The 25,091-nt window shown below is 36.7% G+C and overlaps 1 protein-coding gene and 1 non-coding gene across 4 annotated transcripts in view; one reads left to right on the top strand and one right to left on the bottom strand.

Annotated features, from left to right (window-relative positions):
* The window catches only part of GRM7 (glutamate metabotropic receptor 7), an 884,078-nt gene that overhangs the window by 73,857 nt on the left and 785,130 nt on the right, over positions 1-25,091 (top strand). The window lies entirely within an intron of this gene.
* Positions 24,372-24,478, bottom strand: LOC125998333 (U6 spliceosomal RNA). Its single transcript, XR_007491923.1, has one exon. It is a non-coding gene; the product is annotated as a U6 spliceosomal RNA (small nuclear RNA).

Raw genomic sequence — 25,091 nt, 5'->3', positions numbered from 1 at the left:
AATCATCAGGGACATGCAAATCAAAACAACGATGAGATACCATCTCACACCACAGAGATTGGCACACATCACAAGAATGAGAACAATCAGTGCTGGCAGGGATGTGGAGAGAAAGGAACTCTTATCCACTGCTGGTGGGAAAGCCATCTAGTCCAACCTCTGTGGAAAGTGATATGGAGATTCCTCCAGAAACTGGAAATTGTGCTCTCAATTTTTAACTCTTAAGACAGTCATTTACAGGGGCCAGAATGACAGCACAGTAGTAGGGCATTTGCTTTGCACAAGACTGATCCAGGATGAACCTGATTTCAAATCCCAGCATCCAATATGGTCCTCTGAGCCAGGAAAAATTTCTAAGCACCTAGCCAGGAGTAAATCCTGAGCATCATTGAGTGTGGGCCACAAATTAAAAAAAAAAAGACAGGCTATTACACTTATACTTTTATTAATTATATATTTTTCTATACTTTAAGGTTTGTTACTGTTCATAAATACTGCTGACAGACAGTCCCATGCTTTCCTACTGAGAGTTTCCCATCTTGGGCTTTCACAGGGAAATGGTCCCATATATCACACTTGGAAAGTTCCTGGATAGTCCACAAATACATCATGGTACTTGACACATGTCTCTATAGTGATTAAAATATGAAAAACAATAATGTGCATCGCAACTATTATTTATTTAAATGTAATTACTAATTGCCAGGCAAATATTTTATAATTTGCTTTTCTAAACGGATGCCTATAATTAATAATATGTAGTGAACAGAAAGAATGATGATTTTGTTAACTCTTTCATCAGTTTCCTTATTGCAAGGCAGACACTTAAACTCCATGGATGCTTTGTTTTGTGGCACCGGCTTCATTTAGCAGGTGATTGTCTCCTCTCCTCTCTCATTTATCACTGAGACTTTTCCATGAATCTCAGTCATTGTAGTTATAGTGAGCTATATTTGTCATTACAACATTTCCTTTGAAAGAGAACCTGCCACGCTAATAAGTACTAGATACGTGCGCGCTTGTCATTCACATTCATTGAGTCCCCCATATTTGAACTGTCACGTAAAATGTCAGTGGCAGCATTTGTAATGAGTTTTCTATCTGTCTCTCTGGTTGGAAGCCTTGGTGAGGTATTTGGTTGATGTCTTCCCTCACGAGGCCTTTGCTGTAATGAGAACTGGCCTACACTTCCACTGCTTAAAAGGAAAACTGCAAGGAAAAAATGTGAGGGAAGGAGTATGGATATACTCTATTCAATATGATATTACTGTTACAGGACATACTGCTAGTGAGAGAGCCCAAATTTCTTTTCAGAGTGTAGAGAGGTACTGGCCTTCTTCCTTATCCACTCTAGCAATCAGCTTTGGTCTCTTTAGGCCTTCTTTATCACCTTTCTCATATCACCAGATGCTCATCCTTCTTCCTCCTCTGAATGTTTTCTGGAGACAACAGAGAGGAACGTAGGTCATAATCTCTGCAAGATGAATCTGTCCATCATAAGCCACACAAATGAAATCGATGACCAGGAAACTAGAAAAAGGGCATATGAGCTAAAATGGAATAAGTATATCATAGCACTATTTAGAACAAATATCTGGCAGCTTCCTGCCATATCATCACCTTGTTTCTACCCCGAGAGAAGACAATGTCAGTCTGCTCACATTTAGAATGCACAGGAAAAATTTCACATTACATTGAGTATGGGAAATGGAACAATCAATGGACTTTCCATCTGGCCTTTGCATGAAGAGAGACTAGTAAAAGTTACAGCTGTAAACAAATTAAACCTGGAGAGCCACATGAAATAGAATGGAACATGCAAGTGGACTACCACTCAGGTGGTTCAGTGATCTCAGGGCTAATGAAGGATGTTTGCTTCTCTATCTTTATAGATTGATTTGAGAACAATAGTCTCTCATAGTATTCCCTTTCTTGCCCCTTATATAAGATACATCTGCAGAAGTCTGGAGAGATCTGGAGAGATTGCCTGATTGCCATCTCTGCCTATTGCTATGAGTGAAGCCAATATTTGGCTTCAGGACTAGAGAATGAAAATGATAAGAGCTCTGGAATGAGACAGAAATAAGATTAAGATCCACCCCGATGGTTGAATTATAAAAAAGGACAATTTCCTAGAAATTACAATGGTCTAAATAATGATAAGAGTATAGATAATTGGATTAGGTTGTTGTGCTGCATTAGAACTAATATGGATGTAAGGAAATGTGGTACATCTACACAACAGAATACTGTTCAGCTATTGAGAAAAATGAAGTAATAAAATTTGCTTATGCATGAATGAATATGAAGAGTGTTATGTGGAGTGAAAGTAGTCAGAGGGACAAGGAGAAACATAGAATATTCTCACTCATTTGTGGAATAGAAGGGGATAAATATTAGTATGATAACAGATATCCGGAGAAAATATAGATGAAGTTTAGGAGCACTAGCATATGGTAGGAAGTTTGCCATAAAGGGTGGAACAGTGCAGTTAGCTTAGAGAAGGAACTACTATTATACTGATAGTTGGATCTGATCTCTCTGGATGAGAACTGGGTGCTAAAAGGGGATGATGTGGGATGCCTGGTACCCCTTAATTAACAATAGTGCAAAACACAATGTCTGAAAGGGGGAAAAAGGAATAGAGAGAAAAATAAAATGGAAAAATAAAATGGAGAGTGGGAATGAAACTAGGGAAGTTGGTGGTGGGAAATATGCCCTGGTGAAAGTTGGCATACTTAGTAACACTGAAACTCAATAATAAACAGTTTTGTTGCAGGGTGTTTAAATAAAAGGAAAAAATAATATAAATTTGTGTGTGAAAGGCCCTAATCTGTAGCTAGCATCGAGCCATTATGTAAAGAGCTAACTCAAAGAGCTACAATCTTGTACCTGAGGTAAATATATAATATGTGCAAGTTAGAGAAAATGCAGATTTAGTGAGAAGACTGTACTGGCAGCAATAGTTCAGTTGATTTTGTGACTGTATCCTGTGGCTCGGACTCAATCCATCAATTCCGATCTGAGGAGATTCACATCAAGTAGTGCAAGCAACATCTTTCCTATTAGCACCATCTTGAGAACTAAACCTTTGTAAGTCTTTGGTTTCTCAGTGTTTGATTTTCAACCTTAATAATGCATTAGAGTGCTTCTGACTTTAGCTCTTCCTAAATTATAAATGCTCTCATTTTATACGTGTAAGAAGATGCATGGTTTGCTCAGTGCAGGTAGAGAAAAAACTAAACATTTTAGATAGGTTGGCTGGTCTCAGTATTCAGACTGTAAGATAAAATAACTCCTGATACTTTTCTTTCTGGGGGGCATTTACTTTATTGACATTTAGTGACATAATTGACATAAGGGAAAATGCTATCATTTTTCTATAACTATTTTTCTTTTTGTAATATCTTTATTTAAACATCTGGATTTAAAACATGATTATGGTTGGGTTTCAGTCATGTAAAAAACACCCCCCCTTCACCAGTGCAACATTCCCATCCCCAATGTCCCAAATCTCCCTCCTAAATATCTGATAAATCTGATCTGATATTATCTGATATGATAAATAAGCTAATTTTTTTAATAAATAAGCTAATTTCCAACTTTATATTTGCTTACAGAGAGTTTTCTTTACTTGAGTATAAGAAAATTTGGTCTCCCCTATTTTGGGGTAAATATTAGCCCAAATAAAAGCTGTGTGACATGAAAGGCGATGTCAATGCTTTCCACTTGCTCATTTACCCTACCTTTCAGCTCCCTGTGATAAATCCCTCCAGTCATTGGAATGTTCCTGTTTTTCCTACTGTTATTGCCACCACCCTACCAATTTAGTGTCTGTGTTGATATCGGCATTAGTTTCCCTTACACTTCCTCCTCCTTTATATTAGCTTAATTTGCTCGCTCTTGTCTCTCCCAAACAGATTTCAATCCTTTATTCATTAGGTTATAATGATATTAGTCACTTAAAGCAGAAAGAGTCTATACTATTTCCCCTAATGCCATTTCAAATGATTGAGAATGGCTGCAAGCAGCATCGAGTTCAGGAAATAGTTAAGGCTCTGTCTAGCCCCACAGGAGAGGAATACCTACATGGGTGAGTCATGTCTATCCTGGTATCTAAAGTAGAAAGGCATGATGTGGAATGGATTAATGCTGTCTATTATGACTGAAAGAGCAGAAACATGGACAATGACCAGGGGAAAATGAAAGAATCTTGGTTTTTCAGGTCAAACATGTCCTGATTATTTTTATTCTTCCTGGAGACAGATGATGCTTCTACCATCTAGGCTACTGCTGTGTAATTCATTTAAGGTCCTTTCATTGATCTCGCCTGTGCCCCACTTGTCCTAGCACAGGAAGAACTGCTGATGCCTACAATGGAAAACTGTTCCTCATGGAGGTCATAACCTGCTTTTCCTAAACCTTCCCCCAGGTTCTCCCTTCATTGTGTGTTTTAGATCTGCTTCTGTAGCATGGCACTGAACTTATATGATGATCCCCTTGTGTATTTTTTATTTCCCACACTGAGCTCTGAGCCTGATGAATTTAATCCCCCCATCTTTCTTTTTGCACCCTCCTGCTCTCCCTCCCTCTCTCCATCATTCAATACTTATTCACTGAAACAATGTTGGTGTTCTGTCTTGATGGCTCAAACTTAATAAACTAGGGATTCTGACTTCACCGACATCATATCCCTGTGATTGAGGAAGTTGATTAAATCAAAGATGCTGCTGCAATGGAATAAAATAAACACAGGAGGAAGATATTATTTTCTGCCTCTGCACGCAGATAGGTGTTGGGGACATATCCCAAAGGTGATGCTCATAGAAGTGTTGAGATTTGGATTAACAAGGACTGCACATAAACCACGATGAAATTTCATTTTAAAAGAAAATCATACGTATACCGTGATATATGCTTAATATGGTTTCACCGTTGAATTAAAAAAAATCAATGCCAAGTAAATGTATGCACATGCATAACATTGTTATAAAATAATATTAGAAGAGGGGTCAGGGCAATAGTACAGCAGGTGGGGTGTTTGTCTGGCATGCAGTGTACTTCGGTTTGATCCCCAGAATTCCGTATACCAGAAATAATTTCTGAGTACAAAGTCAGGAGTAACCCCTGAGCAATAATAAATGAGACCCCCAAACAACAACAACAAAGAATATTAGAAGAAAAATAAGAAATATGCAGGCAATAGAGGAAGGACCTGATGGTATTCCTTAAGGCTAATCTTAACCCTTTATCTAGCTTTTTGCTTCTTTTTAGCAGGTCACTCAGATAGGATTGTAGTTTAAGTTCTGGTCCATTGTTAAAAGGGGAGTTTAGATTACGTGAGTCTGAGTGTTATTAAATTTTAAGTAGAAGGTGGTTTTAACAGTTATGGGACAGGTGACTCTAGTGAGAAAATTTAGAGAAGTGAATTTGCATTTGTCTTCTTAGATCCAGGTATGTCAGTTAGAATAATAAAGAACAAATCATTACTGGCACTGCAGGAGATATTTAAACTAAAAGATGATTTCAGCTATGCTACCAGCCTTCTTGCAGCTTCATTGATAGCTTGCAAGGTATTGCATTGATTGTAGCAGGAGGGAACATTTTCCTATGGATCGGATGTCTTTCTTAGAAATTAAGTGCTCTGGCTGCTCATGTGTTTATTTTGTACAAGGGAGAGAGGAAGGGAAGAACTAAGAAATAATGGGACAATATTTTCCAAGTCATATTTCAAATGAGGTCTGGTTTATTAAAATTTAGGAAGAAAGATTGAAAGGCAACTGTTGATTCAATAAGGTACCTAGATGGAATATTGTTGGGTTGACAGAGCAGTTTTGTACACAGATTCTACCTAAATTATAATCTTTCTATTTAATTTAAAGATTCTATGATTATAAATGTAGAAATAGTGTTTTAATCAAACAGAAATTTTAAAATTAAACCGAGTAGACACACTTGAAAATACCGTGGAATAATTATGAAGTCTACCATCTTCAACTCAGATATCTTCAACTCAGATATCAATAGTAAATATATATATTCACTTAACAAGAAACTACAGCAGAGACAAGGAAGCTTTAACTTGCAAGATCTAATCTAAAGATATTTTTCTTCTTCTGGAAATAGAATAAATTCTGCTAAATACCTATTTATCAGCCAAAATCCATGCTTTGCCAAATTTCTATTTATAAAAAAAAAGACTGGACAGAGTCTTCATTCTTCTCACAGGTACCAAAGAGGTAATAGAAGATTAAGCCATCATTCAGAGATTAAGACAAAACATTTAGCTTGATTTATCAGTCAATAATAATGGCAGGGTACATTGATTGACAAGTTTTTTTTCCCACCAACTAAGTGCTTATATTAGGAAAGAGCCAATAGAATCAAGGTAAAAGATTAAAGCTCGAAGTTGGGGTTGAATGGAAGAAAGTAAGGTATTTCCAGACATGAGCCCATACCAGGGGTATTATCAAACTTACTTTGATCTGAGAGTTACATCCTTTTATTTTCCCCCACAAGTAGGTAATCTGGTTGGTTCTACCAAAACCAAGATAGCATAGACCACCGAATATATATATATATATATATATATATATATATATATATATATATATATATATATATACTATGCTCATTGAAACCTGTTATTTATTCAAAAGAATGCAAGGTCTTCCAATTCTTATATGAAATCTAGGTCAAAATACACATTCTTCAAATACCTGTTGAATAATTGAACTAAAACAAAGTTTGCTAAGACAGAATCTTGTTTGCTTTGTTGAGTTAGTTTTCATTTCTCTTTCAACAAGATTTTTTAAAAATCTTGTCAAAATCATGCTGTGTTTGAATAAAATAGTAAGCTAGAAGAGCAGCTGCCCCTTGCTTTCCGAAATGTAATTATATTTTGGGGAAAATGATAATGAGAAATAAGCTAATTGGATAATATAAAGCTGCAGTCCAATCAGTTCATATTAAAGACTTTGTACTTATATCTTTATGTGGGGAATGAGGCAATCCTAGCAGGGGATCTGGGGTCCCTCCTGGCTATTCCCTTTCAAAGAGGTGGGTGGTCCCATTTGAGGACCCTCCCCCCAGACATACTACTGCTCAGGCCCTATTGTCATTATTTTGGAGCTGACCTATTTTCTTTCAGTGTTGCTTACGGGTCTAGAAAAGAGGAGTAATTTTTGTTTTTATTTTGCTCTCTTAGTTTTACTGTTTACAAAAAGAAAAATGAAGTTTAGATTTATACATAGTTATCTCAAAATTGTAAAGACAGAAGAATTTTTAAGATTCAACATGTGGAATTTTCTACTTTGAGACTGAGAAAATTTTTTTTTAATTTTCTTAATATCTGCATATGTGCTCCGTTTCCACATTATTTTAATGACCTTTGTGGTCAGAATCGGAAACAGAAATTGTCATCATGTCCGAGTTTGTCTCCTTCAGCAACAGCAGCCGCCGCTCTGATTCAGAAAACTACCAGTACTTCTTCTACTTCTGAATTTCTTCGTTGTTACTGGCTCCCAGTATCATCAGGCCAGAAGCCTGTGCTAACGGCATGATGCATTCTCACTGTGTCTGCTCCATAACATAGGCATTGTAGAGGCAGAGTCAGTTCCAGGATAGGATTTTCTGCCAACCTGCTTTTATTGATCTAACAGCTGCCAGCATCCCATGGGAAAAGGCATTTCAAAAATTGTGTTAAAGGCTCATTGCCTTTGAATCTATGGGCATGCTTTCTGAAAATGAAGGGCACAGCATCTTCAAATGTGTTCATCCAGACATTCCAAGTGGAACATTGGAATCTTCATTCCAATCTTCATTCACTGGATGCCTCTCCTTGGTGGTCAAGTTTCAGTGTATCTGCTGGAGAAGAAGCATCTTGATTTTAATGATAAAGAACCACCTTTGGCTGTTGCACCCATGCTTAAAATCTCTAGTTCTGCCATATATGTTTCAACCACCTGATATTAATTTGGAGTCCAGATTTTGCATTTGTTCCTCTGTAAGAAAAGTCTGAAATTTTAAAGAACATAAAAGGCACATTCTAGAAACATCTGTAGGGATATTTTCTTCCGGAGTATAATCTCTTTCGTGGGTTTGAGCATAAGAGCACTCTTCATGGCTTGTTTGGTACCACCTGTACTTGTCATAGATTTTGTATAATTCACAATATTAGCAGTGCTCTAAGTTCATTTCTGCCCTCTATTCATGTCTACTCAGCCTAGCACATACAAACACACACACACACACACACACACACACACAAACCTCCAACTCTTATAGATGTATTTTATAAGCTCTTTGAGCATATCATACACAAAATGGGTTATTTACATTCAGCTTCAGTAATTTAGATGCATTCAAATGTACCTAAAATAGTAGTGTTAAATATTACTTTTTACCTTAAAATACTTTGAGATACAGATTTCAAAAGTGGTCGGTGGTTGAGTTAAAACGAGACATTGTTCCAACACCTATCCCTTCACCAGTGATTTTTCCTGCCACCAAATGTTAATTACTTTAACACACTATTTTGTGACACTTTCTTTCATATTTTCTCCAAAAATTCAGAGCAACATTCCTTAATGTACCCAGACATTCTATAATCCAAGTGGAATTACATTGACGCTTGTCATAATCTTCTTCAGAGTTCTTCATGCACATAAGAAAATGAGAAGCTTGGAGAATCTGTAATAAGCAAATCTATTCACTTTGATTTTTTTTATCATAAACTAACTTTATTTTATTCAGAGTATTAGAGCATTTGTTTCTTGGTAAATTGGAGTAAAATTACTAAAAACTGTTGAAAGAAGATTAGAGTACAACAATAAGCACATTTGTGAAACGTATTTTACCTCCAATGAGGTCATGAAATCATTGTCAGATGTCATTGTCAGTTAGCTCTTATTGAGAGTTGACCATTCTGTTACTTAATTTGTTTCTAGATATTAAGTGATTTTAGGTACACATTGGCATCTGAATTGGTATGTTACTAAGGGAATAACAGTATTAATCAAAAAGGCTTGGTCTAGGATTTCCAAGCACATTTTCTGATACAGCAGCTTTATTCAATGTGTATTCTGCTGCCAGGACTTCTGGAAGTAAGAGAAGGTGAAGGAAAGGTCCCTGCACTCAATCCAAAATCTTCTGGTGATATCAGCCCAAATACCAGCTCACCTAGAGTTTTGGTCAGACCATTGTTTTCATAGAGAGCTTTAGAGAAGCGGTGAAGCAGTGCAATTGGTGAAGTCATGGATGTGGGTGATTGGTGCAGTAGGTATAGCTTTGGCAGGGTAAAAATTTGGCCCACCCTTACCTTCTGAAATTGCCAACTTTAAGTTGCATGGTCATAATTTTTATGGCTTGGTTTACATCTCTTTGAAAAATGGAGTGAGTCTATAGAGCTGGCCAAATGCAAACATGGCAACTGCATTTGTAAGCCTAAGTTTGAATCTTTTTTTTTTTTTTTTTTTTGAGTTTTCGGGCCATATCTAGTGATGCTCAGGGGTTACTCCTTGCTATGCGCTTAGAAATCACTCCTGGCTTGAGAGACCATATGGGATGCCAGATATGCAAGGCCCGTCCTGGATCAGCCACATGCAAGGCAAACACCCTACCGCTGCATTATTGCTCAGGCCCAACCGTGAGTCTTTCTAACAAAGAAATTCTTTCTAACAAAGAAATTAATTCTGGAGGCTTCTGGAAACTTCTTCTGAAGTTGGCCTCTGTAGCACTGGAAAGTTGTTGGGTTCTCAGTTCTGCAAAACATAGTCTCTCCAAGATTCAAGGTTTCTCAGTCAAGTGTCAACTTTCAGTTTGGCTCAGGTAGTCCCTGGCACTCCAGGACCAAAGCAACACTTTATCCTCGGGTAATACCCAACTGGCCAAAAATCATTAGGAAGGCTTAGCCTTCCATTATGCAGTAAAGTAAATAATGAAATTTTTTCTTTCACTGTTTTTTTTAATTATCTTTATTTAAACACCTTGATTACAAACATGATTGTGGTTGGGTTTCAGTCATGTAAAGAACACTCCCCCTTCACCAGTGCAACATTCCCATCACCAAGGTGCCAAATCTCCCTCCTCCCCACCCCACCCTGCCTGTACTCTAGACGGGCTTTCTACTTCCCTCATTCATTCACATTGTTATGATAGTTCTCGATGTAGTTATTTCTCTAACTGCACTGATGCATTACTCTATGTGGTGAGCTTCATGTCATGAGCTGCACCTACCTGCCCTCATCTCTCTTGTCTCTGAGATACTGCTAAAAATGTTTTTCATTTTTCTTAAAACCCACAGATGAGTGAAACTATTCTGCATCTTTCTCTCTCCCTCTGACTTATTTCATTCAGCATAATAGATTCCATGTACATCCATGTATAGGAGAATTTCATGACTTCATCTCTCCTGGCGGCTGCATAGTATTCCATTGTGTTCACTGTTGGCTAGGTTGCTTTATCTACTCACTATTTTTATTAAACAGCCTTGAATGAAGTGATTCTTCTTGAAGGACCTACTTGTTTCTTGTTTCCAAATTGTAAGCAATGCATTTTGGTATATATCTTTGTATATAACACCTTTGTATGTGTCTTTCAGTCATGTTCATAAATTATTCATTGCAATTAACTCATTAATGGGAATATTTTAATTAGAGTCAAATCAAGTGACAGCAATAACGCAGAGAGTGTATAATATTTCTAGGGGGGAGGGCTAATGGACTCTGTTAGTGAAATAATGAAGCAAGAAAAAAGTGAGAGAATCATGGTTTTTATTGACTTCTGACAAATTTCCTTGAAAGAACTTGAAAAATATCTCTCTTAACACAGGCACTAAAATGAAATTTAAGATTGAACTATTATATATCACTTTCCTTCAATCACTTGTATCTACTTCTCAGGTAAATAAAATGTTTACTTGTGTTTTATTATTGGGGAATCCACCTCATCCAAAGAATGACAAATGGAGGGCCTGGAGAGATAGCACAGCGGCGTTTGCCCTGCAAGCAGCCGATCCAGGACCAAAGGTGGTTGGTTCGAATCCTGGTGTCCCATAGGGTCCCCCGTGCCTGCCAGGAGCTATTTCTGAGCAGACAGCCAGGAGTAACCCCTGAGCAACGCCGGGTGTGGCCCAAAAACCAAAAAAAAAAAAAAAAAAAAAGAGAGAGAGAGAGAGAGAAGAATGACAAATGGGAAAAGGAGTAAATGGTTCAGAGTTTCATGGGCATCCTTAGAAAGTAGCATTTTGAGAAATTAAGCTTTAAAATGAAATTAGAAAAAAGGTAGTTTGGATACTTTCCCGTGCTCACAGAGATAAACCTTGCTATTTTAGCCAGAAACCTTTCAACCAAGGGCTCTGTTCATTTTTTGTTAGGACTCTTTCCCAGGAATAAACCTTGAATGTTGAGCCAGAGTTGTTGAGCTACAGAGAGTCATTCATGTATATTTATACCAAGAGGGAAATGACCCAGAATTCTGCTACTAAAATTCTCTCTCACTTTTAATTATGAAGACAATCACTTCTCTAACTAGATCAGCTTCATGGCTGCTCCCCAAAGTTTCTATCTTCACTTCTTTTCTGAACAATTCACAGATGATTTCTGAATGAGCTGATAAAGAGTCCAGTGCTTGTGAATTGTTTCATGCATTTGTAAGCAGGCTTTGTTAACTTCAGAATACCATGATGGGGCATTTATGTATCTACATTTTATTGAATATACCAGAAACATGGCCTCATTGCTGTCATGATCAGGTCCTTAGAAATACACAATCAACTCATCCACCATTACAATTATTATATTACAAATATTAATAAGTAATAATTATTAATTATTAGACAACAGGCAAGGGTTAAAGAATGCTCACACAGTTCTTAAGAAGTAAGTCAGACATATCCCCATTCCACAGTGAAGACATAGATGAAGGGAAAGTTGTGAATATTTCTCAGTTATCCATCTGCTCAGCTCATGCATAGAAAACTTGCTTTTACTCCAAGATTATTTGAGTATAGTAACAAGAGACTCATGCTTTACTGTTCCCAATATATTAATAAGTTTACATACATCAAAGAGAGGGCCTTAAAATGAAACTTCCTACAGTTTTATCAAATTAAATGAGCTCACTTCCCCTTCAATGGCCATTGTGAGATGGATGACTTGAATTTCTCAGATGTTTCATTGTGTCATATACCTTAACATAACCATTATCACCTATTTCATTATCATCATACCCAACAAGATGCAAATGTATGTCGGCTGCTGTGTATTCCCCAGAATTATAACAGAAACCTTGCTGCATAAATCTGTACTCTTTGAACATGCTCATGTGGGGCAATTGAAACTTCATTTCCCTGTCTCGCAGCTTTCTTAGGGTGTGCAATATTGGGTGACTAAGAAAGACCCTGGATTCACACATACCTATTAAACATATTTCTGTATTGCTTAGAGTTATATTTCTGTGACAGGTTGGAAGGAAATTTTAGAATTATTACATAGTTTATAAAAGAAAGGGATTGACATACATGAAGAGATACACTTCAATCACCAGCCTAAGAAAAAATGGCTATGAGGAGTGCCATTAGTAATTCCTTCATTAGAATCATCTAAATTTGATTTATTATTTGTTGGCTACTGTGACATGACAGTGGTCACTTTTGCAAAAAACTCTCTGCCATTTTCCAGTCCTACGTACTGTTTGCTACAAAACCCCTGGGCCTGCAGGAAACAAGTAATAAATAATTTCTTAGCTCAGGGGAAAGGGACACAGCCTGGAATGAAGTTAGACTCCCCTAGCCCACATTCTTGAAGTTAACAAGGTACCTTTTACTGTTTTGTGCAGCATCGGGTTTTTACAAAAGAACTTTGCCCCACCATAAATCTGTTAAGAGTTTAGGAATGTGGCCAAACAGACTACCCAGGCTCTAGCATGACTGCCCCCTGCCCACTTTCCATATTTGGGGAATGATGTTATGTTCCTTGTTCCAACCTACCTGTCCTGTGTTTTTACCTTATTTGGAATGATGAGACGGTCTGTGCACGGAAAAGAGTGATTGACACTGCCTTTTGCCTGCCCCCTGTACCTTCTCTATATATGAAGGTGCTGAACCACATTAAAGGCTTTTGAACGGAATTCTGTCTTGGGCCTTATTATTAACCTCTCTTAGATTTTTTCAAGGTGTGGCTGTGTGATCTGAGCTTTGCAAAATAAAGGTACGGTTGTTCGTGAGCCTCTCGTCTACTCTCCGCTGGCTGGGCCCCTTCGGGGGACTTACAGGACACCCGCAATTATTGGGAATTTTTTTATATTGTTTGGATTTTGAGACACATCCAGATGTCAGAGAGTAACACCTGGCTCTGCACTCAGGAGTCACTTTCGGCAGACAAGGGGATCATATAAATTGTTGGGGACCTAACATGGGTCAGCTGTTTGCAAGGCAAGCTCCCTACCCACTATGCTCTTACTTCATTCCCAACTTCCGGGAATTCTATATCACAAGGGTTTAAAAAATCTTTCTGTACAAAAAAATGAAGGGGATGAGAACAAATAGGAGACGACTGGTAACAAAACATCAAGTAGTATTTCCAATAGGTGTATTATTCCAATCTCCCAATTCCCAAATCTTCTCCTTGCCTGTAATATTTGAAAGTCACTCCCAAGATGCTGACTTGATCTGGTGATGACAGTCTGCATAGAACCCAAAGACCCCAATGATCTCATCTCATATTTTACACTTCTTAGAGTTCATGCATTGATTTACATTTTGTTGTTGTTTGCCTGTTTTATCTGCAGTGGTTTATTCAGATTCATAAGGTCACTCAATGCTTAAGGACATGCAAATATCTGTTGAGAAATCTTTGTTCTAGACATGTTGAATCTCTTGCTCAAATAAGGCATATAAGATATTCTTGACCAGAGAATCTATGAAGAGTTGACTTCTTCCTAATTTTTGAAGCAGCAGTGTTAATTATGAGAAAATTGGATTTCTTACATGCAGAATTATTGGCTTTGACACCAAAGAGAAAGATACACCATCAAAGGAGGCAGAAATGAAACACAAAATCAGGTAAATTTGGGACCTTTTTTTAAAAGCAGCTTTATTCACATTGCTATATTTTACCCTGAGCAATACATTGAGGCCAGATTTAAATGGAAGGCATTATATATTCCATATTTATAAGTCTTTATATTTTGCATTTGCCATGAAAAACATAAGTTTTATGATAATAGGGCTACATGAAATTAATTTTTTGTGTGTGTCAAAAAACTCCATGTAGGCAATTAATGCACAAAACACTAGTAATCACGGCCCTGCAGGCTGCAATACCAGATAAAATGATAGATCTTCAATCCCATAAACATCTTACTCTGTATTTTTGTTGTGTGGTCTAGGAATATGTATAATTTAAAATGGAATATTCCCCTAATCAACAGGCTAAGGATGTTGTTTAGTTCCTGCCCCCTTCGAATGTAGAGAGAAGTATTTAGTTGTGAATATTTATTTGTGCTCATTTACTCAGTTCCTGCTGTTTACTGCTTTTACTGCATCGTACACTTATACAATATTTATATGTCACCACAGGGAAATGAGAAGGGGTCCTAAGTGTTGTTTGTTAAAAAAAAGGATATTCTCCTTTGTATCAAGCAGTGCTAATAAAAGCAAAATGAAACAACTGCCTTATGAATAAGAAATTTAAATAAACAGCTATGATCAGAATATAAAGTGAGAAGGCATGCCATCCTTTGCATATAAGTTGTGATTAATATCTTATGTATTTTAATGACAAATATGTGCTTCCTTCCACAAAAGTATGTTTTTTTTTCCTCTCAAATTGTGTACTTAGAAGGAACTTACTATTCCAACAAAGAGGGTGGAATCTAATCTCCAAGTTTTGAGTGTCACTTATGAACCATTTTTTGAATCATTTTTCAAATCATTTCAAATATTTACTATTTTTAAAAATAATGTTTTGTTCTCAGGGCTAAAAAGTGGCTCCATTTGAGAGAAAATCCTTACATATGTGCATCCGAGGCTTATTTCCAGTAACACAAACACACATGCATACATGTCAATATACCTTCTCTGTTATTGTTATTACATACAAAGACTTCCATATGAGTCCATACCTGAGACTGGATTCTTGACTTGATTCTTTCCCCATTCTGGATGATCCTTGGGCTGTTTCAGGAATTTTTCCCTGTGCTTGGCAGCCATCTTGTCAATTTGAGATACTCTGCGGATCTGGAGAAGACAATTTGACCAAGATGACAGTTCTGGAATTCTTGTGTCTGAGAAAAGTTCTGGTGACTTAGGCATCCTTCAATATTGAGCACAGGTCAGCTCTGCTCCTGATACACAAAGAATGATGCTAAGATGCCCAAATTTTGAGCAAAATGTGATGGACACATGGATATGGACATTGCTATGACATATGTCAATCTACTGAGACTATTTTGATCCTGTCTTGCATTCTGCATCTCCTATGGCCACTTCTTGTAAGATTTCAAAAAGTATCCTCCTGGTTGGAGGTAGATATCTGTAGGATTCTTTTTTTTTTTTTTTTTTTTGGTTTTTGGGCCACACCCAGTAACGCTCAGGGGTTACTCCTGGCTATGTGCTCAGAAGTTGCTCCTGGCTTGGGGGACCATATGGGACACCGGGGGATTGAACCGCGGTCCGTCCAAGGCTAGCGCAGGCAAGTCAGGTACCTTACCTTTAGCGCCACCGCCCAGGCCCATCTGTAGGATTCTGTGTTATATCTGAAAGCCCCAAGCTCTCGAAGATTCCCTCACTCTTGTCCCATGGTTCACGTCATATTAACCTAGGCAAACTGGTCATGAATCTTCTGCTTTGGTTCTCTGATTCTATTTTAGAGATATCCTTGAAGAACTTGAAAGTATTGAAAAATGGAAAATCCTGTCTAATACTTAGATTATATTTGAAGCCTCCCATAAGCAGAAAACAGACATTTTGTACTGCAAATACACTTAAATTCTTCATCATTCATCTAAAACACAAACTAGGGAGATAACACCCATTGAAATCAGAAGGGTAAGTAATTGCTGTGTACCAATCAGTCTCTGAAGAAGAAAAAGAGGTGAAAAAAATAAACAAGCCACTTCTGCTCTTTCTTTTTGACATAGCTCCATGATTTGAAAGATTTGGAACTGATTTAGACAGATCTAAATTTAAAGTAAATTAATAAAAGAAAGTTGGAAGTCAAACTTTGTACTTCATCCTAGGAAAATGATTTTATACTCTTTTGGCTTCTGACTCATTTGCTTATTTACACTTTTGTTCAAGCCTTCAGCCATTCACGTATCTAATTTTGTTTGTTTGTTTTGTTTGTTTGTTGTGGGGTCATACCCAACAGTGCTCAGGGGTTACTCATGGCTCTGCACTCAGAAATCGCTCCTGGCAGGCATGGGGGACCATATGGAATGCTGGGATTCGAACCACCGTCCATCCTAGGTTGGTTGAGTGCAAGACAAATGCCCTACCACTGTGCTATCTCTCTAGCCCCAACACGTATCTATTCTTAGCTCCACAATGTTTTCTGGCAAGACCTGTTTACCTGGAATTGATATAGATAGCAAGGTGAAAATGAAGGTGTAGAGTGATAGTACAGTGGGTAGGGCTGACTGAAGTTCAATTCCTGGCATCACGAAGAGTTCTCTATGCCCAAGAGCAGGTGATCCCCAGGTGCAGAGCCAGGAGCAAACCCTAGCACTACCAAATGTAGCACACACACATACAAATGTACCCACTTGTACACACAAAGACAAAAAAAAGCTATAAAGGCATTATTGATTGCTTCGAAGTCTTTACTGATCTTGTAGAATCTTTTAGAGGCAAGTACATAATTATTGTATAATTGGACAACTACAATTGTGATCACAAACAGCAGAATATGTGTGAAGTATTCCATTTTATTTTTCTATATACTTGACTAACTGTCCTAGATGGAAATAAACTCAATAGAGGTTGTGCTTTTAAGGGCACAATTTATGTCTTAATCCATTTTTAGTTTATGTGTGTTCCTTTTCATGCAAGTAATTGTACTCTACTGAATTAATCATAAGGCATCTCTTATTATCCTTCCCTACCTCCCTTTTCTTTCCTACAACATATGGATTTTATTTTTTGTCAACTGTTGCTACTAATAGTCTGTGAAGAATTAATACGTATTATAGTTAAACCCTAATTTTAATATCTTATTATGATATAACTGTCACAAATAAGCTGGTCATTAATATACTTTGTTATTGAGTTATGTATGCTCTGTGAAATCTGTAACCACCATATCTACTGCTATAGCCTACATAAAAGGGTATATTGGGGGCACAAGGCAGTTATTGGGGTTTACTTCTGACTGTGTTCATAAATCACTCAAACAATATGCTTGGCTTGATCTTGGGCCAGCCACATGCGATTCAAGGACCTTTCCTACTATACTATTCCTCTTACAAACACTAATGTTTCCTATTATATTTTGTTATGGTAAATTTATTTGCATTTTCTCAGGCTTAAGAAAGTTCTTGTGTTTGTGTTTATTTTTTTTTATTCAGCATGATTATTTTGAAATTTCCATCTTATTGCATCTATCAATACTTTTTTTTAGCTGCCAGGTAGTAATACATGTATAAATGCATTTTATTCATTACTAATCCATACTAATAAAATCCATAAATAATAATCTATTAATTTGATGGGAAATTAAATTATTTCCACTTGTTTCTGCTACAGAAGCTAAGATTTTATGCATATTTTTTACAGGTCTCAGTGCATGTATATGTTTTTATTACATCTTGAATATATGCTTAAGAGTAAAATGGTAAAACACATGATAAAGGTAGGCTTCTTCTTCAGAAAAAGTATTGGATATTTTTCAATACTCTTGTACAAATTTACATTTCTGACAGCAGTTTATCTATGTTCCATTTTCTTTACATTTCTTAACAAATCTTTAGTCATTTTTAAATATGAGTCATCCTCATGAATATATAGGGATATTTTATTGTACTTTCTGTATTTTTCAAATAGCATATTGTAGCTGTAGACTCATCTTTTTTACTTTATAAGTATTTTATTGATAAATATCTGTTCAAATCTTTCATCAATAAAACTTTTTTTCTTTTATTTTTGGTTCTTGAGCTTGGAGAATACTTTCTTTGTTTTACTAGAAAAATTTTTTATGAGTTATATACTTTTTAAATAATATTTCCAGAGTAAATAGCTTGTTTTATGATTATTTTACAAGAATCTTATTAAAATAAATACCTTATGGGCTTTTAAAAACAGTATACCCTAGGAACACAAAAATACAATACAAAAACCCCTTCCTTACACCTATGTTTATTGCAGCACTATTTGCCATAGCAAGACTCTGGAAACAACCAAGATACCCTTCAACAGATGAATGGCTAAAGAAACTGTGGTACATATATACACAATGGAATATGATGCAGCCATCAGGAGAGATGAGGTCATGAAATTTTCCTATACATGGATGTACATGGAATCTATTATGCTGAGTGAAATAAGTCAGAGAGAGAAAGACGCAGAATGGTCTCTCTCATCTATGGATTTTAAGAAAAATGAAAGACATTTCCCAACAATTTTCAGAGACAAAAGAGAGGAGGGCTGGATGTTACAGCCCATGTCATGAACCTCACCACAAAGACTGATGAGTTTAGTTAGAGAAATAACTACCTATATATGAGGGAAGTGGAAAGCCTGTCTAGAGTACAGGTGGGGGCTGGGAGGGGAGGAGGGATATTTGGAACATTGGTGATGGGAATGTTACACTGGTGATGGGGGGGTGTCATCTTGTATGACTGAAACACAACCACAATCATGTTTGTAACTAAGGTGTTTAAATAAATAAAACAAAATTAAAAAAATAAGTTTTTTTAAAAATTCAATTTTACAAAATTTAAACTTTCTATAGATAAAACCTTTTATAGATGTGTTTGTATCTAAGATCATCTATAATATGTTTTTTCTTTTTTCTTTTTTTTTGGTTTTTGGCCACCCCCGGTGACGCTCAGGGGTTACTCCTGTCTATGTGTTCAGAACTTGCTCCAGGCTTGGAGGACCATATTGGATGTCAGGGATCAAATCGCGGTCTGACCTAGATTAGCGCACACAAGACAGATGCCTTATGACTTGCGCCCCCACTCTGGCCCCTGTGATATATTTTCTTAAGCCAAGATACAAAGGTTTATTCCCATGTTTTTAATTTGTGTTTAATATATTTTAATTTATAATTTAACAGTCTGTATTGAATTAATCTTTATATTGTGCTTATTATGTTTTATAAATAAATTCAATATTTCCAACAACACAACTGAGTTTCTTTCACTAATTAATGAATTACTCTTACCCAATCCATTGACAGTTTATAACTTTTTTACTTTAAGAGTCATATGTTTATTATTTTATTTATATCTATTTTAAAACTTTCTATTTTATCTCATTTATATGATTTTCTTAATTTAGATTGATTTTACATTTGACTGTATATGTTTTATTATTGAGCGGCATGAAATATGTAGTTTTTTCAACATGCTTTATTGAAAACTCTCATTGTTCCATTGCGTTTTCTTGACAACTTTGTTACCTCTTAACTATGTATCATTTTATGGGGAACATTATTTCTGAAGTCCCTATTCTACTCCCTTAATGTGTGTGTTTATTTGGGGGAAAATAGCACAGTATTGATGGTTATAGATTTCATAATCTTGCTCACTCATTATTTTCTGAGAAATTTTATTACGAGTGGATTTTTTTATTATTATTTTTGTTTGTTTGTTTGGGGACCATACCTAGTGGTGTCAGGAATCAATTCTGTCAGGAATCAATTCTCAATGTGATACCAGGAATTAAACCATAGTCAGGTGAGTAGTCAGGGAAAGCAGCACCTTCTACTCTCTATTATTGTGACCCCCTAGGACCCTCCCCACAGGGTGGATTGAGGATCACGTAGTAATTCGTGGGTCACGAGCGGGATCCGACCTGAAAGGGAGGAAAGAGGCTGAGAAAGAAATGAGCTGAAGTCAAGCTGGCTGATCAAGAGCTGAATTTATTAAGGCAAGACAAGCTTATATAGTTCTACAGCATAAGGAAGTAGCTTTCAGTACTTTTCCATGGTATAGAAAAGTAGGGGGGGGGTCGTGCAGGATGGACTTTCCAGTTTTACATTATCTTTATGGGGCACAAATATTCTTTCACAATGGTAGCTTAACAGGATGTGTGATCTTATCTTAGCAACTCGGGCGGTTTACTGGGACATCTGACTTGTTTGGTTAACATTTCTTTTAGGTCCAGGGGGTAAATGCAACAGTGGCTGCCTGTCAGGTACACAGGCCTTAGGTTTCAGGCATCAGAGACTCCATTTTGCTCTCTAGCTCTAACAGCCTCCAACATATTATCTCTTCAGTCCTGGATTAGTTCTACTTAGATTTTATGCCTTTTCTGAGATACTTTTCTTTGATATGCTAATTATATATTATATTCCTTTATTTTAAAATGTCAAAGACACATTGCATTGCAAGGTGTATCTTCTTGGTCATCATATATGGTGTTTTCAAAGCACAGATATTATTTCCTAAAATTTTGTGTACAATTTTGAATCTCTATGAAAAATATTGGTGTCGTTCTTCACATTTCTGGAAATGCTTAGTCTTTCTTCTTTTGATATTTGGGTTATTCTGGTTCCACAGTACCCTCTTTAAATTCTGGTATCATAGATAGCTGTTTCCTCTCTTTCCTCCATCTCAAATCTCTAGACTTTGCATAGGATTGGTATGAGTTTTTCTTAAATAACTGTTGGAATTTTGATGAAGGCATCTGTTATGTAGTTTTTATTTGAAATTTTTTTCTCATGAATATTAGTTCTTTGAGAGTTGTAGAATGCTCAAAATTAGTATTGTTTGTTTGTTTGTTTGGTTTTGGTTTTCTGGGGGTCACACCCTGTGCTCGGGTGTCACTTCTAGCTCTACGCTCAGAAATCGCTCCTGGCAGGCTTGGGGGACCAGATGGGATGCCGGGATTCGAACCACCAACCTTCTGCATGCAAGGCAAAATGCCTTACCTTCATGCTATCTCTCCGGCCCACACTCAGTGTTTTTTATTGAGCTTTGGTAAGTTGAATTTCTAATTTAAGGTGTCAAATGATTGACAAATTTTATTGTAATTATACTTCAAATATCTACAGCATTTCACTATATGATCTCCTCTAATTTTTCTTGTGTGTTTTTTTTTTATTTTGGTTTTTGGGCAGTATTTGGTGATCTTTAAGGGAATCTCTTGGCTCTCTGGTTGGTAGTTGCTCCTAAAAGTGTTCATGTACCAATAGGGCCATACATTGTCAAGCATTGAACTGGTCCTTCTGTGTACAAAATACATGCTCAGTTTATTGAATTTTCTCCCACCCCTCATATTTGGATATTGACCATTTGTAATTTTTTTCTCCAGTTAGATGTAATACGAGTTGATTAATTTTATTGACTTCTTTAAAAGAACAGTTTTGCTCAGAACAATCATGCTGTTTCTGTTTCTGTCTTATTGATTTACCTGGCAGGTATGACTTCCTCATTATTTCCTAGAAGAATTCATGGAATCTAAAGTCATTGATTCAATATTTATCTTTTTTTAATATAGACATTTGCTACTATAAATTTCCCCTGATTACTGTTTAGAGTCATCACGCAGGTGCAGATCGGTTGTTTTCAGTGACAGTTCAAAATAGTTTTATTTTTCTTTTATGCCCTCCCATGTTGTGTTGCTGGATCCAGGGGCTATGCCTGGTGATTTTTAGCCAACTAAGTGTAATGATTTTATGTCAGTGCCAGTAATGCAGAGATTCCTGGGACCACGAAGGTACCCACTTCCCAAATCATGTGCGACATCCTCAGGGATTCCATCCAAAATTACCTGCAGAAGGTCATTTATGGGGTAAATAACTTCCCTCAAAGTAGTTTTAAATTTCCCTTTTGCTTTTGTTTGTGTTTTTGTTTTAGGGCCACTCCAGCTGTACTCACTCCTGGCTTTGTGCTCCGGAGTCGCTATTAGCAGTTTTAGAACCAGAGAGGCTGTAGTATGTCAGACCGCAGTTAGTCATGTAAAAGGCAAACACCATCATAGCTGCACCATCTTTCCTGCAACTCCTTTCTCCACTTCGAAATTTTCTTTGACCACAGCAGTATGCAATTTTACAAATATTTAGAGTTTTATTTTTAGGAAAATTTTATAATTTATTAATATTTTAACCTTAACATCTCATATTTTACAGTAAAGGTACTGTTTTGATATACTATAGATATATATGTCCTGTAAAAGAGAAAAGATGATAAAATTAAGTATTTTAGATTTCTATATTCAAATACTTAGTTTTATCAGAGTTTTTAAAATTTCTATTTCTATTTTTTTTTCATTTTATTTTTTTATTTATTTATTTTTAATTTTTTATTTTTAATTATGACAACAATAATGCAAAGAAGACAAGGCAAAGTTACAGTGAAAGAACAATCGCCCATAAACAGAGTTCTCAGAAAAAATCCCCTTGCTGACGCCTAAATATTGAACTTACAGTCAAAAAAACATTAAGAAAAATAAGGCAGAACCCATGTACAATTACTTTGTCCACAAGTCCCCAGATTGTAGTACATTATAACATTTCTTAGCTGTACACAAAGCAACCTAAAGCCATGAGATTTATGTGACTCCTTAACTTTGAAGGCATAGTATTTTTATATATTCATGCATAAACATATTAGTTTAAGTTAACATCAAAAGTTTAAGAGGTTGTTTTTTAAGGGTTAGTCAAAAGGGCACAGTAAAATGGTGTTAGAGTGGCAAATATTGTTTGCATAGGCCCACCAAAATATGGGGGTCATAGAAAGGAATAGCCTTGGTCTAAATACAAGGAGACCACTACCCCTGAAGTTTCCTGGCATAAGACCAACTCTAGGCTCCAGGCAAACTAGTTTATTCAATCCAAGTCATTGTTTGTAGTGCCAATACAGTTTTATTTTTCACGCAGTCCTATTGTTGGCATCAGGTTTCTGTATTAAAGATCCTGGAATCTGCACATCCTACATTGAAGTCAGGCTGGTGTGGAGTATCCTCTAGTTTCACCTCACAATTAAGGGGCAATACAGAAATCCCTGTCCAGTAAGCAGGTCATTGTTCTTGTTAAGTCTTCTCAGTGTTAAGGGAAGTCTCTTTTGAGTAGATCAATGTCAGAGCAGCTGTAGGGTCTTCCCTGGTAGAGGATTGCCTCCAGGTGATGTTATAGACAACCTTGGATGTTTTGTAGATGTCTTCTCCAGATCAGGGGTGAATGGAGAATGCCCATTCTTCTGAGGCCTGTGGCAGGTCTTTATGTCAATGTGCAGGGCGTAAGGTCCCATTGCTCTACAAGATTTGTGTGTTCCCATCTCTATTAGATAAGAACTTATTGGTATGTATAGTACTTTCCCGTTTTAGTGTGCCTAAGCAAACAAGAAATAAAGCCACGTGATGTTATCTGAGTATATGGGGACGTAAGAACACGTCTAACAATACCCATGACTGGGTTCAAACATGAGCATCAAACTTAGGGATTCTTTCACACAAAATTCCATATTGAGCAGTTCACAAAGAGAAGATAAAAAAGGGGGGAGGGATCATCACTGTATAAGAAAATATTCAGCAAAAGTTATAGCCGTCAAATAAAACACCCATAAAATGTTGAAAAGACATACGTGTCCTTTTTATGCCTTTTGGAATAGTTGGGTGGGTGGTAACTCCGCGGCACCACTTTGGTCTGTGACTTAGGACTCTACAGTACTAAGTTAGAAAGGGTAAATGAGGAATAATGATGATAGGGGTTAAGGAAGTTAAAGAGAAAAATGATCTTTTGTAGGGGTGTGCAAAAGGGCAGAGTACAAAATGGATATTCTGCATACATAAAAACATAACTCAATGATAGTGAGTACTGTTAATGTATCTTGTGAGCGCGGGGACTACAAAGAGATTACCAGTGACTGCGCTGGGAGGCCAGAAGTTCGGGATCCCACCCAGACCCTCCCTAAGGAGCAGAATGGATAATTGGGGAAAGCCTAGGGTACCTTCAAGCTCCGCCAAGGGGCCCAACTCACTGGTTTGCCCAGGCATGTGGCCCGGGGAAGCCCTGGAGATCTGGAGCAAGGTGATAGAGGGGTGCTGGGGTTACCCAAGTCCTGCACACCCCCCAGGCCTGGTTAAGAAGGCCTCTGGCATGGTGAAGGCGTGCCGAACTCCATACTGCCAGACTCCCGGCTCCCTGGAAGGAGAGTTTATTTTTAATCACTAATTTTATATATAAATTTCTTTTTCATTCTAATATTTGTTTTTCTTGGAACGCTTCACTAATTTGCGTGTCATCCTTGTGCAGGGGCCATGCTAATCTTCTCTGTATAGTTTCAATTTTAGTATATGTGCTGCCGAAGCAAGCACTCATTCTAATTTTTAATTCTAATTAATCATTTTAATATTCTTGAGATCTGTATTGTAGCTTCAAAAACACTTCAAAAACATGCATGTATCACATCACTTTTGGGTAGAGTTCTATAAATGTCAGTAGCATTAAGTTGGTGTTGAGAACATCTAGTATATATCATTTGTGCCTCTTCAATATGCTTATTTTTAATTATTTTTTATTATATGATTAAAACATATTTTCTGCATAGGCACCTAGAACTTATACATATTCTTCAAATACATCATCTTCAAAAATTGATCTCCTTGCTGTCACAAAATATTGTTTACTTCTACCTATGAAAATCTTCTAAAATCCACTTTGGTTTGTCTTAGCATAACACCTCAACTTTCTTTGTCAATGACCAATACTATCTTTCAGCTTAATTCTATCAATCATCCCAATCCTGTAAATTTTTTCCTAACTTCCTAAGTTAGAAATTTACTCTAGCTTCAGTGAGATTCCATGAAATAGTTTTTTTATTCTTTCTGGTGGTGCTTGGAAGAGAGAGTCTGAGAGGAAAATAAACTGGTGCTATTAAGTGTCAAGCTAAAAATGCCACAATGCTAAGGCAAAACCCTCTTAATTTTC

This window comes from Suncus etruscus, chromosome 20 (genome assembly GCF_024139225.1).
Source record: "Suncus etruscus isolate mSunEtr1 chromosome 20, mSunEtr1.pri.cur, whole genome shotgun sequence".
NCBI lineage: Eukaryota > Metazoa > Chordata > Mammalia > Eulipotyphla > Soricidae > Suncus > Suncus etruscus.
Note: the sequence above shows the minus strand (reverse complement) of the source record. Positions and strands in the feature narration are given on the sequence as shown.